This window comes from Bactrocera latifrons, unplaced genomic scaffold (genome assembly GCF_001853355.1).
Source record: "Bactrocera latifrons isolate USDA-ARS-PBARC rearing strain unplaced genomic scaffold, ASM185335v1 scaffold_16, whole genome shotgun sequence".
NCBI classification, from domain to species: Eukaryota; Metazoa; Arthropoda; class Insecta; order Diptera; family Tephritidae; genus Bactrocera; species Bactrocera latifrons.
In genome coordinates, this window is record NW_017535074.1 from 635,265 (window position 1) to 647,823 (window position 12,559).

Here is a 12,559-nt window from a genome sequence, read left to right on the forward strand (position 1 = left end):
TGGGACGCATTATTAAAAGCAAGTAAGCCGTAGTTGGAAAAGAGCAGTATTAGTGGATCTGCCTGCTCTGTACGCGTACTGACTGGCATGTGGGGGTACGATTTTCAGCGCCTTCAATCTTTGGAAGGTATATACAATATTTTCCATTCCTTTTAGCATGAAGAAGGTGGTGGGAGAACTTACATACCTTGTTGCAAAAGTGCTGGGAAGATGCTTCCGAGCCTGGTGAGTAATGGTTCGACAAGGAGGCCAGTGCCCACTTGATAGAGACTGCAGCGAATGATTTCCTTGCAACTGTTCAATCCGAGTTATCTGACCTATGTACGACCATAGGTGGAATTTGGTCATCCTGAACCGTCTCCGAGAAGTGCGCAAGCAAGAGTGCCATGGAATTAATCTCTGTGCTGGTCGTTTAGATGTCAAACACGTCTTTTAATGGCTAATGCTGTTTCCGTCTTCTCTCTAAACAAAGTCTTGTGCAGTTTGGCTACCCTGTGCGTTTGAGGAGACGTTGTCACATTATTTCCTTAAAATGTTCATCTAAGCTTTACTTGTTATAGGTTGTTAGGTGGTATTTGTGGTCTGCCCAGTTGCCTGTGTATTTGGTTTTGTTGAAAAGCCGACGACTGACTGCTTAAGCATTGAAAGTTTACTAGACCACCATTAACATATTTACTTCCTGGTGGTCAACCTTAGCTACCAGCTTGCTCTTCGCTCTATCTACCTGCCTTACTCTACTTATATTTAGCCCAAGAATTTCTCTAAAGACATCTCAGTTCGTTTTTATAGGGATGCGAATCGGCGGTCGGCCGACAGACGGGCAGAAAAATGGACAAGGCTCGACTCAGCTCGTCATGCTGATCATTTATATAATATACGGGTTTCCGACCCTGTTCAGGGTATAAAAATGTAATGTTTATGTATTCCAACCCAGAACAATTAGAAGTTAATATATTATATACATATGTGTTGATGAAAGCACTGCGCTGGGTTCAAATGAGCTTCTTCTGTTATCGTTTTTAATTTTTTTTTTCCTTAGTGTTATTATTAATTGTTTGGCAATCAGTAAAGCGAACGTGCTGTTGTTATAATTCAGACCAATGCGTATTCACCAACAAGCAGAAGCAGCAGCTGGTACTGCTTGATAGCGCCACAACTGCGCTCGCGCTTACTTACACACCTGCTCCCATCTGCAGTCTTCGTTCTTCAATCTCCAACCTTTTTGCTATACGCTCAACGTTGTTGGTCCATTGTTTTTGTTCGTGGCATTCTTCATTTATGATATGCGCCAATTTGTTTAATTGCGCAGTCTTTTTTCCGAGAATTATTTATGCGCCCACAAATCGCCGACCTGTGGGGCACTTTTTGCGTGGCCAAACATTACAACTTTTATTCATGTGTTTATTGAGTTATGTGGGTGAAATTGTGGCAATATTTTTGCATTCATGATTCGCTTAATTCCTAACTACCTAACGATATTCCGACTTATCAGACTTTGTATGAAATTAATTTTGTTGGCCTTTATTTTTTGATGCGAACAAAAATCCATTTATTATTTGAATTATTAATGAGTTTGCGTTTATCAATTGGAATTATTTAACTTTGATTTTAGCTGTAATAAATACAAACGACATTTTTTTTCGAAAGATTATGGGGGTTTTTATGCCATCAACTGAGTACATTAATAGCTTATCTGGGTTTTTTTTTTAAAGAATTTGCGTGACTCAATGATTTTGTTGTTTTTATTTTGTTGCTATTAGTTTGCGGTAATTTTTTGATAAGTTGAAACCTTTTAATAATATTTAATTAATCCGTATAGACTAGTACAGAAGCAGATTTGGAAATTATAGTTGAAAACCATCGGAAACGAAAGATAAAAGAACAAAAATGATAGGAAAAACAAGTAAGGAAGGGCTAAGTTCGAACATTTTATACTTTTGCAACTTTCGAAATAAAGCCGGGAAAATACTTTATAACTCATATAGAGTAAAGTTACCCAGATGTTCGTAAACCCTCATATTGGTTGTATGGGGGATAGGCCAAGTTTTTGTTCAAATTAAACTATTTTTGACACAAAGATACACTGTTATGTGTAAATCATGCTCTCTTATTATCACTGAGATAACTCCCATATTGGTCGATATATGCGGTACAAAGCCACCCGGAAGTTCGAAATTTTTTTTAAGTATATTTCCCCCATATACAAAGTCACCCGGAAGTTCGAAATTTTTTTAAAGTATATTTCCCCCATATACTTAAAAAAAATGCAACTCGTTTTTGGCACACATACATACCATTGGCAGAGAAGTCCTATAGCAAATTTGAATTATATATCTCAGACATTGAATGATATTTTCTAACAAAAGGCAACTATAACGAATCAAATGGAATTTAAAATTGTGCTATATAGGAAGTATGCGTGGTTATTATCCGATTTCGCTCATTTTCACAACGTGATATAAGAATGTGAAAAAATGCCACGTACCAATTTTTGTCGAAATCGGTCAGTCGGGTCCCGAGATATGGGTGGGGGGTGCTCATCGTTCAATTTTTACGTGTCAAATATGAGTTTTATATATTAATTTGGTGCTTCGTTATGACCTATTATAGGTTTCCAGTTAATCGCGATTTGTGGCCGTGGCACTGGTACGATTACTCTCATCTACGAACACGAACTTTTTTGTACTAAGAAACCTGCATACCAAGTTTCATCAAGATGTCTCAATTTTTACTCAAGTTACAGCCTGCATGGACGGACGGACGGACAGACAGACCATCAACCGGATTTCAATTTGTCTCGTCACCCTGATCATTTATGTATGTATAACCTATGTCTATATCGAGTAATTTTAGGTTATATGTACGTACAACCGTTAGGTGAACAAAACTATAATGCTCTGTAGCAAATGGTTGCGAGAGTATAAAAATCGATGTTTTGAAAATTCTAACTGCATGTGACCCCTTAATATTTGCAGGAAATTCAAACTATACAATCGTAGAATATTGTTGTTGCGATTATTTACTAGCCAGTTGAGGTTAATCGGCAACGAAGTCAGCTAACTATCGATCCAAGAAACGATTAATCACACTAGAACGTAAGGGGTATTAATTAGGTTTAAGGCAACATGAAAGAGGTGGTTAGTTACATGCTTTGGCGATACTTTTTAGCCCAATTGATTGTGTAGACATAAGTTCGATTGTATTGCTCAAGAGAGCAAATATTTTGTGATGAATTCCTTAGTAGTAACCTTGATGAACACTCAATTGCAAACTTCTACATGCTCTCTCTGAAGCAAAAAATTCAGCAAGAACTATATATTTAGTATTCTACTCGAATTATTGGGCTTTTCCAGAAAACTTCTTTAGATTGATCAATTCATTGCTTGAATAGTCCGTATACTTACATGTATTAGCTGATAAAATATATGATAATAAGTACAATATAAACAAGCTAAATTGTTATTAAATTGATATTAAATTATCATTTACATTTATGTATGTGTCTGAATAATGCAAGTTTATTGATTAATTAGGCCAATTTAAAAATCGCAAGCGACCTATAAACTGCAGGCACATGTTAAAATGCACTTTTCTGCACATTTGTGGGGTTTCCTCATTAAAATGATTCAGCCGTATTTCACACTTGATTGCTTGACCCAGTGTAAATAATAAAAGCACCGTTCACTAACCACCGGTATATACATACCCATATATAAAGTACATACATCTACATTCAATTGCGGGTATTATCAGCTGATAAGCAATGCCTAGTCATTTGGTGAATCACGCGCTATCATTTGCGTAAATAGCGGCAACAATAACAAACATAACATATTTCATGAGCTAAATTCGCTAGTGAATATATGGTAAATATCAGCGCAAGTACTGATATAAGTAATCATATACCCACATATGTACAGTATTTATGTATGTATGGTAGGTGTATAAGCTGTCTAGGCACCCTGTAGGAAAATATTTCGTATTTCATTTGGTTGATTTCATAGTTCATTTCATTACTTCTTACCGAATTGATTCAAAAATAATAAATTTTTATGACTTAAAAAGTTTATCTGATAAATTTCGATAGAAAGAAATCCTTTGCTTGAAATTTGATCCAAATCCATGAAAATTTCGCAAAAATGTAACGACTTTGTTCACACTCAGTCATAGAGATGAGAGACAGTACCTTAGAGAACACTATAGTGAATGTATATGTATGTATATGGTTTCGAATAGCTAACGTATTTTCAGAACCTTGACTTCCGAAGCTTGCAACTATTCTCAGACCTTCACAAATCACTCGAGACTGGTGTCTCTTTACAAACAAAAAAAAAAAAAAATGGTGTCTGAAAGTTAGAAGATCACAACAATCCGATAATCATGCTAAATTAATTTTCAAAAACACATGGATCTATATTATTATATTATCTCCTCTAAACACAAAAAAATCCAGCAACCCCTAACTTTAACTGAACTTCACTTTACTTAGCAAGATATAGAAACACCAAAATGAAACAAGTCCAGTTCTTTGAAGAAATCTATTGTTTGCTCCACTGGGTTAATATACATATTTACTTATCTACAAATATAATATGTGTGACCGTCCGTATTCTAAATTTTGTGTATTCGCGTATATGATTGCTAAATGGCGAAGTAAACGAGCAATTGCGATGTACGCACACTCACACATATACATATAGAGTTGAAAGAAGTCAACGGAAATTTTGCGAAGAAGAAAAATAAATAAATACCAAATAGTAAACATCGCTGAAAGAAAATAGCAAAACATATTAAATCGGGCGTGAAATCGTAAAGTATTTGTCAATAAACATAATTTCGCAGGTAGCAATAAATGAAACAGGTCCATAAATGGCAATAGAGGTCTGTATGTGTGGATGTGTTTTTATTTAAACATGGCTGAATTATACATAAATTATTATAACATTAATATGTACATATGTTTACATTTTTCTGATCATTTGCTTTCATTATTAGCAGTTAAATAAAATTTTGGAAATAAAATTTTTATTTTCAAAAATAATATCTATTGTATATATATTAGAGTGATTCAAAAAAAATTTTTTTTTCGTTTGGTACTCTGAAAAATAGGTTCCTAGATACCTCTAAGGAAGCCTCTCCACAAATGAGTTCTTAATTTTAACGGGAAGGTCCTCCTATTTATAATTTTCTATTTTTTCTTATTGTCATGTAGAAAACCTTATATCTCGCTTCCAACTACTTGAAAAAATATCTTGTTCCTTAGATTTTGTAGGAATTTGAATGCTCTACAAAAAAGGTCTGTACGATTTTTTCGTAAGCCCAACCGTTAAAAAAAAAAAATTTTTTTTAATCACCCCAATATATGTGTTGTATATATTTGCTTAAAAAAATACTCGTCATTCTTTCCAAGTATGAATTTTGGTATTAATGTTATTCCAATAAAATTGTTTTCCATTCCTGTGGTAAAGTTTAAGAGATTTAGGAAGAATATATCAGATTTCAAGCACATAATTTAGTTATACATTTGGATTTTCTTGCACTATAAGGTTAACTGTAACCAAAAAGACACAAGCTGCTCTCAGTAAATCTATTAAATATTTTTTGTAATTTATAGATTTCTGACGCTGTATTTATTATAAAATATTTTGTTACGGGCATATGATTATACATATTTTAGAATCCATAAAAATTTTACTTACGAAGTTTTTGAACAAAAAATATAAATTTCTCGGTAAACTGTATCGAAAAGAGTGTGTACTTAAAATATATTTTCCTAAACTTTTAATATAATATTAAAAAAAAATTTTATTAAAAAAATATTTAAAATTAGAAAATGAATATAATTATAATTATAAAAAAATTTGAAATTAAAAAAATAAATATTAATATAAATTAAGAAAAATACTTATAAAATTATAAAAATATTTTTTTTTACTTTTTAAGAAATATATAAATATAAATATTCGCTAGCTACTACTTTTGACCATCTTTATGGCAGCATGCGTATTTCGTGACGAAAGAACTCCTCATCTTTCGAGTCGATCCAAGTATCAATCCAATTTTTGACTTCTTCATAAGAATTGAAGTGCTCGTTAGCTAGACTGTGTGAGATCGATCGGAACAAGTGATAGTCAGATGGAGCAACGTCTGGAGAATACGGCGGGTGGGGTAAGATCTCCCATTTCAGCGTCTCCAAATATTTTTTGACCACCTTTGCGACGTGAGGTCGAGCATTGTCATGCTGGAAAATGACTTTATCGTGTCTTTCTCGTACTGTGACCGTTTTTCTTTTAGTGCTCGGCTCAAACGCATCAATTGCGCTCGGTATCGATTTCCTGTGATGATTTCACTTTCACTAGAAACTCATAATATATCACCCCCAGCTGGTCCCACGGTTCGGTTTTGCCGTCGACGAGCAGGCACATCCAGGCTTTCCTCATGACTTTCTTCGCTTAGGATTATCGTAGTGGACCCATTTTTCATCGCCAGTTACAAATCGATGTAAAAATTCCTTTCGGTTGTGCCTTTGAAGCAGCTGTTCACAAGTAAAGAAGCGCCGTTCGACATGTCTTGGTTTCAAGTCGTAAGGAACCCAGGTTCCTTGTTTCTGAATCATCCCCATGGCTTTGAGTCGTTTTGATACGGCTTGCTGTACCACTTGCAACGATTCGGCCAATTCCTCTTGGGTTTGAAACGCATCTTGGTCGAGTTATTCCAATTCAGCATCTTCGAAAAACTTCTCCCTTCACTACCATGCCGGTCTTAGACTTCATAATCACCATTCTTAAAACGTTGAAACCATTCGCTACATGTTCTTTCACTTAGGACCGTACGTATCCGAAAGAATTCGATGAGCCTCAGCCGAACTTTTCTTGGAATTAAAAAAGAAAAGCAAAATTTCAGCCAAATGTCGAGAATTCGGCTCAAAAATTGTCATTTTCTGTTGAGAAGAAATTTTGGATGCAAACAGATCTCTACAAATATATTTTGTTGGGTTAATGTTGATAGAAATGTCGAAGATCGATATAAAACGATTTAATCGACCAGCGCTTGACCAAAGAGACATCTATTTAAAAACGGCGGAAGCAAAGTTTTAGACCTAATATTTCTAATATTATTGTGGAACCAGGGGTCTTAAAATATATAAATAATAAGATATGTAAATTGCATACATATTTTATCCATTCAAACTCAAGGTGTGAAGTTACGTATACGCCCTGGATAACGATATGTATTGCGTAATTCCTACATAAATAACAATACGAATAAGTCATTCAGTAATAATTACATCATACACAGGGTGTACTAAATTTGCCACGAAGTTTATAACACGCAAAAGGAAACGCCCGAGACTCTTAAAGGAATATGATATACATATGTATGTACCTAATTGAACAGCATGACTAGCTGAGTCAATTTAGCTACATATGTATGTATGTCCGGCCGTCTGTCAGTCTGAAATTTTCGAAAAGTGTGTGCTTGTATGGATGGCTTTTGACATTTGTCGAAATGTCTTCAAGAAATTTGTCATGAATTATAATCTAATGCAATCTCCAAAGAAATTGTTCAGTTCGGACTACTATAGCATATAGCTGCCATTACTGCTGGAGACATTTTGCGGCGCAGTAAAAGAGTTAGCATAGAAATCTCTTCATTATTTATTGGTTTGCTGAATTTTTTGATATTCCTCAATAGAACAATTTAACTTTAGACTTACAATAAAATTGCTTTAAATTTTACACAAACAAATAAATATTATTTTCACCAGTATTTTTCGTATAATTAGTAACTACGATTTTTCATTAAACCCAAAGCAACAATATTTCAAATAAATTTTTTTTTTTTTGAAAGAGTAAATCGTCACTTAAAATGCAAAACAATGTATCATCAAAAAATTCGAAATTAAGTTTTATATTGATTACGATTATTATAAACTTGTAAGCTTGCACTGTCCAATATATCCAACATATAATCATGTTATAACCAAAACACACATTTCGGTTTCTATTATTTATTTTTTCCTTCACTTGTAAAATTATGAGAAGTTGTGTTACATTATTTTGCATTTTAGGTGATGAAATACTATCAAAAAATTTCTATAAAATATTACTCTTCCAGGTTTGCTTCTCTTTACATCTGTGATGTTCACTACACTTTGCAATATTCTGTAACTGTACTATATTACACTATATAATGCTAGTTAAAGCTCAGAAAGGGCACTTAACCAGCACTACAGTGGCGTTATTTTACTTTTATTATGTATGTATTTGTATACATTTATATAAATAAACATGATTTCCCCACTTCAAATTAGCTTGTGTTTTTAAAGCCTTACAAAATGTAGCTCTCATATTTTATCTACTCTCAGCAAGTATCTCTCTCAGATTCATACTTTAACTTCGTTGCTTTTACCTGGCAGCAAAATGTATTTCTATGTATTTACTGTATGTGCTTTATTACATTTTATCTTCTATCTCACTTTGTCTATGCGCATTTCCGTTGCCGTGGCTATTGTTGTCGATGATCCTCATTTTTTTGTACTTCATTTAACAGGCAAAAAAGGTAAGATTCATTCTCAGCTCGTGCTTTCTACAAAATTAGGTATGTATGTATGTGTGTGACTTTGCGTGTTGTTTAATTGCTCTTGAATGTAATTTATGAAGTTTGTTTAACTGCTGTTTATCATTTAAATATTGCAGTTAAGTGATTTAATTATTTGCTCTGAGCAAACATGCTAAATTACGTAGTAAAAATGATGAAACTCTCCGAAGCGAAGCAACTAAATGCCAAATCATGCTAAGTCTATGTGTTACATACATACAGATATGTATGTATATATGCAAGTATGTATGTAAATATGTATGAATGTTAATATAAATAAGGATAGTTATAATAGAGTGCATTAACTGGTTTTCTACCGCTTTTCCAGCTCCTCACTAGCTACTTACCTAATTTTCATAAATATTTGCTTAGTTTGAGGAAATTCATTCAATTTTAGATTTGTTTTCTAATCAGCATGGTCCCTCATCACACTCGAGCTATCAATACGTTCGATCTATTGCGCACTAAGTGAGGTTATCGCTCCATCAAACTATTTGATAACGCCAATTGGTCACTTCAAAGTTGTGATTTAACAATGCTGCCGTTATTTTTAGCTTGAAATGAAATATAACACATTTGTTTTAAACTTCTGTTATACGTGCCAAGTTATTTACTTGAAAAAAAAAATTTTTGAAATATGCAAATCATGATTTTCACTATTTGCTCCTGGAAAGGATAAGCACGAATAAACATTTATGGAATATGTCTCTAAGTCTTTTAGATAAACACCTCGAATTAAATTAAGAGTTGATGGATTCTACCTGCACTAGAGTTGAATGAAAAGGTTCTGTAGTTACAAATTTACCTCAAAAAGACCATTGTGACTTAGTAGTTAGTTATCAGTTTGAGTTTCATGAATGAAAACGAGTTTGGAGGAATGAAACATCAAAATACTGATAAGCAACAAAGACTTTTATGAATATCATCCAGCCACTACGCCGAAGAGAGCCCTTCGTAAGCAGATTTCTGATTCGCTTGAGCGATATAAATGTCTTGAGTACTTTTTGAAGAATTTGTAAAGGCTGTTCAATCGTAGTAAATCTCTAACTCTTTTTCAGCAATATATTAAGTATGCTAGAATGCAACATTCAGTTAGCAAAGCTGTTTTAAGATGTTAGCAAAGAATTCTATTGACTTGAAAATAGCCTTGTATTGGTATGAAGCGTGAGCATTGGATTTCTAATTTAGGGGTTTCACATAGTCTCCTAAAGTTATAAGTTATAGCGATCCGAAAACATAGCGTTCAGAGTTGTATTTTCGTAAACGTATTTTAGTATGAAATCCAACAACAAATGCTTTAAGTCATGATTTTATGATTTTACGATGCTTTATGACACGTTGTGAGTACCCCAATCGTCTCCGCAGCCTTCGTATTATCCGGACATATTCTCCTTAAATTTTTCGCTGTCTTCAGAGCTCAAAAGAGACAACGAGAAAAAAGGCTAATCATAGGACAAAAATTGTAGAAATATATGAGCTTTCATTACTAAGTTTATATAATATATATATATGCGAACTTTTATAGACATAAATACATACATATTAAATATGATTTTTATCAATTGAAACGTGGCTAATGGGCCCCAAAGCTATTATAGAAATTTTAAATCCTATCTAAAATTATATACAAATATGTTTTCGGAATTGAACAAATTAACAATAATGTAGGCCATTTTATCTGATCAAATTTGACCCGGACAGTTTCAATTTTTCATTCACTATGTTTGGTTTTTTCGGTTTCGGTTTATTTTTAAAGTGCCTTCAACTAGGTTGTTGTCATTAAAATACCGCTAATATGTTTAATGAGTGTATTTTCTTCAGCTACGTTGTTCAGCATCTCATTTGCGACCTCAACTTGACGTCGGTTTTGCAGAATTTTCAGGTACGAGTTTATTATGGTCAATCCATAAGAGATGTAGAGATTTTCGCCTATCTTTCTAATGCTAACATGATGATTTTCAAATATTGTTTCTTGAACTTTTTATGACTATACTGCATTCACTAAACACTTTTTTTTTCACTAAGATACTCGTTATCGTGGAAAAGTATACTTTGTAGATCCCTTCTATACACAGCACAATATTTCAAGCAAATTTGTTGTTCGATTATCTTCCATGGTAAAAATCGAAAGACAAACTTTTCGTGTCGTCAACAAATATCCCCCAAGCAAACACTCATTGGTGTATGGAGATTAACGAATGAACTTTCTCATGAACATAAACGGTTTTATCAATATGGGAAAAATTGTCTTATCGATTCGCTTTGAGGATGCAGTTTATATGTACTAGTCTGGATCGAACGTAATCAAGTGGTATTTCGAAATGTAATATAATTATAAAGTGAGCCAAAAAACGATTTAAAACCGACGATTTCTCGATTAGAATTTTTTTTATCTTTCCATTCATATGGATTTTAAAATACATTACTCAGCTGACTCAAGCACTTCTTAGAAGTATTTTCGGGTAATGCCTCGAACTTTTCTGGAGAAAATTGCAAATTACATTTTTTCCAATTGCAACCAATCGGTTTTAGCTCCTTAAAATTACTTAGAACTGGACTGAGCCTAAGTGAGGCCATTAGCAATTGTATCGTTACAAAACAACTGTACAAATAGCCAATTGACTCAATTAAATTTACGTCGAATGCATTAGTTACAAACGCATTATGCAGAAATGAAGAAAAAAAATATATTAATTTTAGCCAAATTGGCAGCACTTGTCTATGACACACACACACTTACTTGCATACTCACACTCTTGGTTTTGGAGGTCGCATACGTTAAGGCTTCTAATAAATTTTCTCAAATTTCGTCAACGTACCACATATGTAATTGTGTTTATGGTATAACTGTGTATTTCATCAACGTCAACATTGGCGTAATCAGAACACTGACGCGCAAAAAGCGACAAATTTAAGCGCCATTCGCTTGTCATCTGATAAGATACGCGCCAGGCCGAAAATGGTGACTAGTCACCATGATAAGGTACTAGAGCGCTTGGAAATTCACAACAACACTTCAAAGCTTTATAAAACATGCATGCATACATATAAACAATCAATTCACTTCAATTATAAGATTTGAGTTTCGCCTCACGCAGTGCTCGCCTCAGTCACTGAACTATCATGCGCTCTCGGCATTATTTGCAAATACAATAATTCCCACAATAATGATGATAATGATGATTATAATATAATTAAAACTACGTCACGCACACTGAAACACTAACTATTTCCAACAAAACAACAAAAACAAAAGCGCACAGTTTTGAAAAAGCAGGAAGTGACTAGATTTAAGCGGACAGCAGGCAGAAGGGGTGCTACAATTGGGCAAAACAAACAAATAAACCGCAAAACTTTTGTGCACACAACACTATAATTTGAATATACAAACATACATATACACATTTGTCTACACATATAATACATACCCATGGGTATAACTGAAGTGAACAAGTGAAATAAAAGTGCGTGAGTTGCCTTCGACGGCCAAGGTGTAGTGTGCGGTGTGTTTTATGAAATGTGAAATTATATTGAGTTATGCGAAAAACTAAACACACATACACTTGGGTACACATGCACAAACATTTTTCCACGCTCTTCTAACTGGGGAAACTGCGTCATTTTAGTAGCGTGTAAAATGCGATAACAAATGCGAGCGATGAACGAGCTTAGCCAAAACAAAAAAGGGGGAAAAATAACAAAAATAATAAATTAACTAAATATTGCAAAGGCAAACTATTTGCTTTATTTATTTATTTTGCTTAATACACACATATGCCATTACGCATGCGTCTGTTAGCGCCAGAGCTGTTAGCATGTTGAGAGCCTTTTTGTTGCTTTTTAAATAAACTGCACTATTTTCATTTACTAATTACTTTAGCAATGACGAAAATCAACAAATTAATATTTTTGTAAACTATCTGCCCACACATACATTTACATATTTCAAATATAAGTA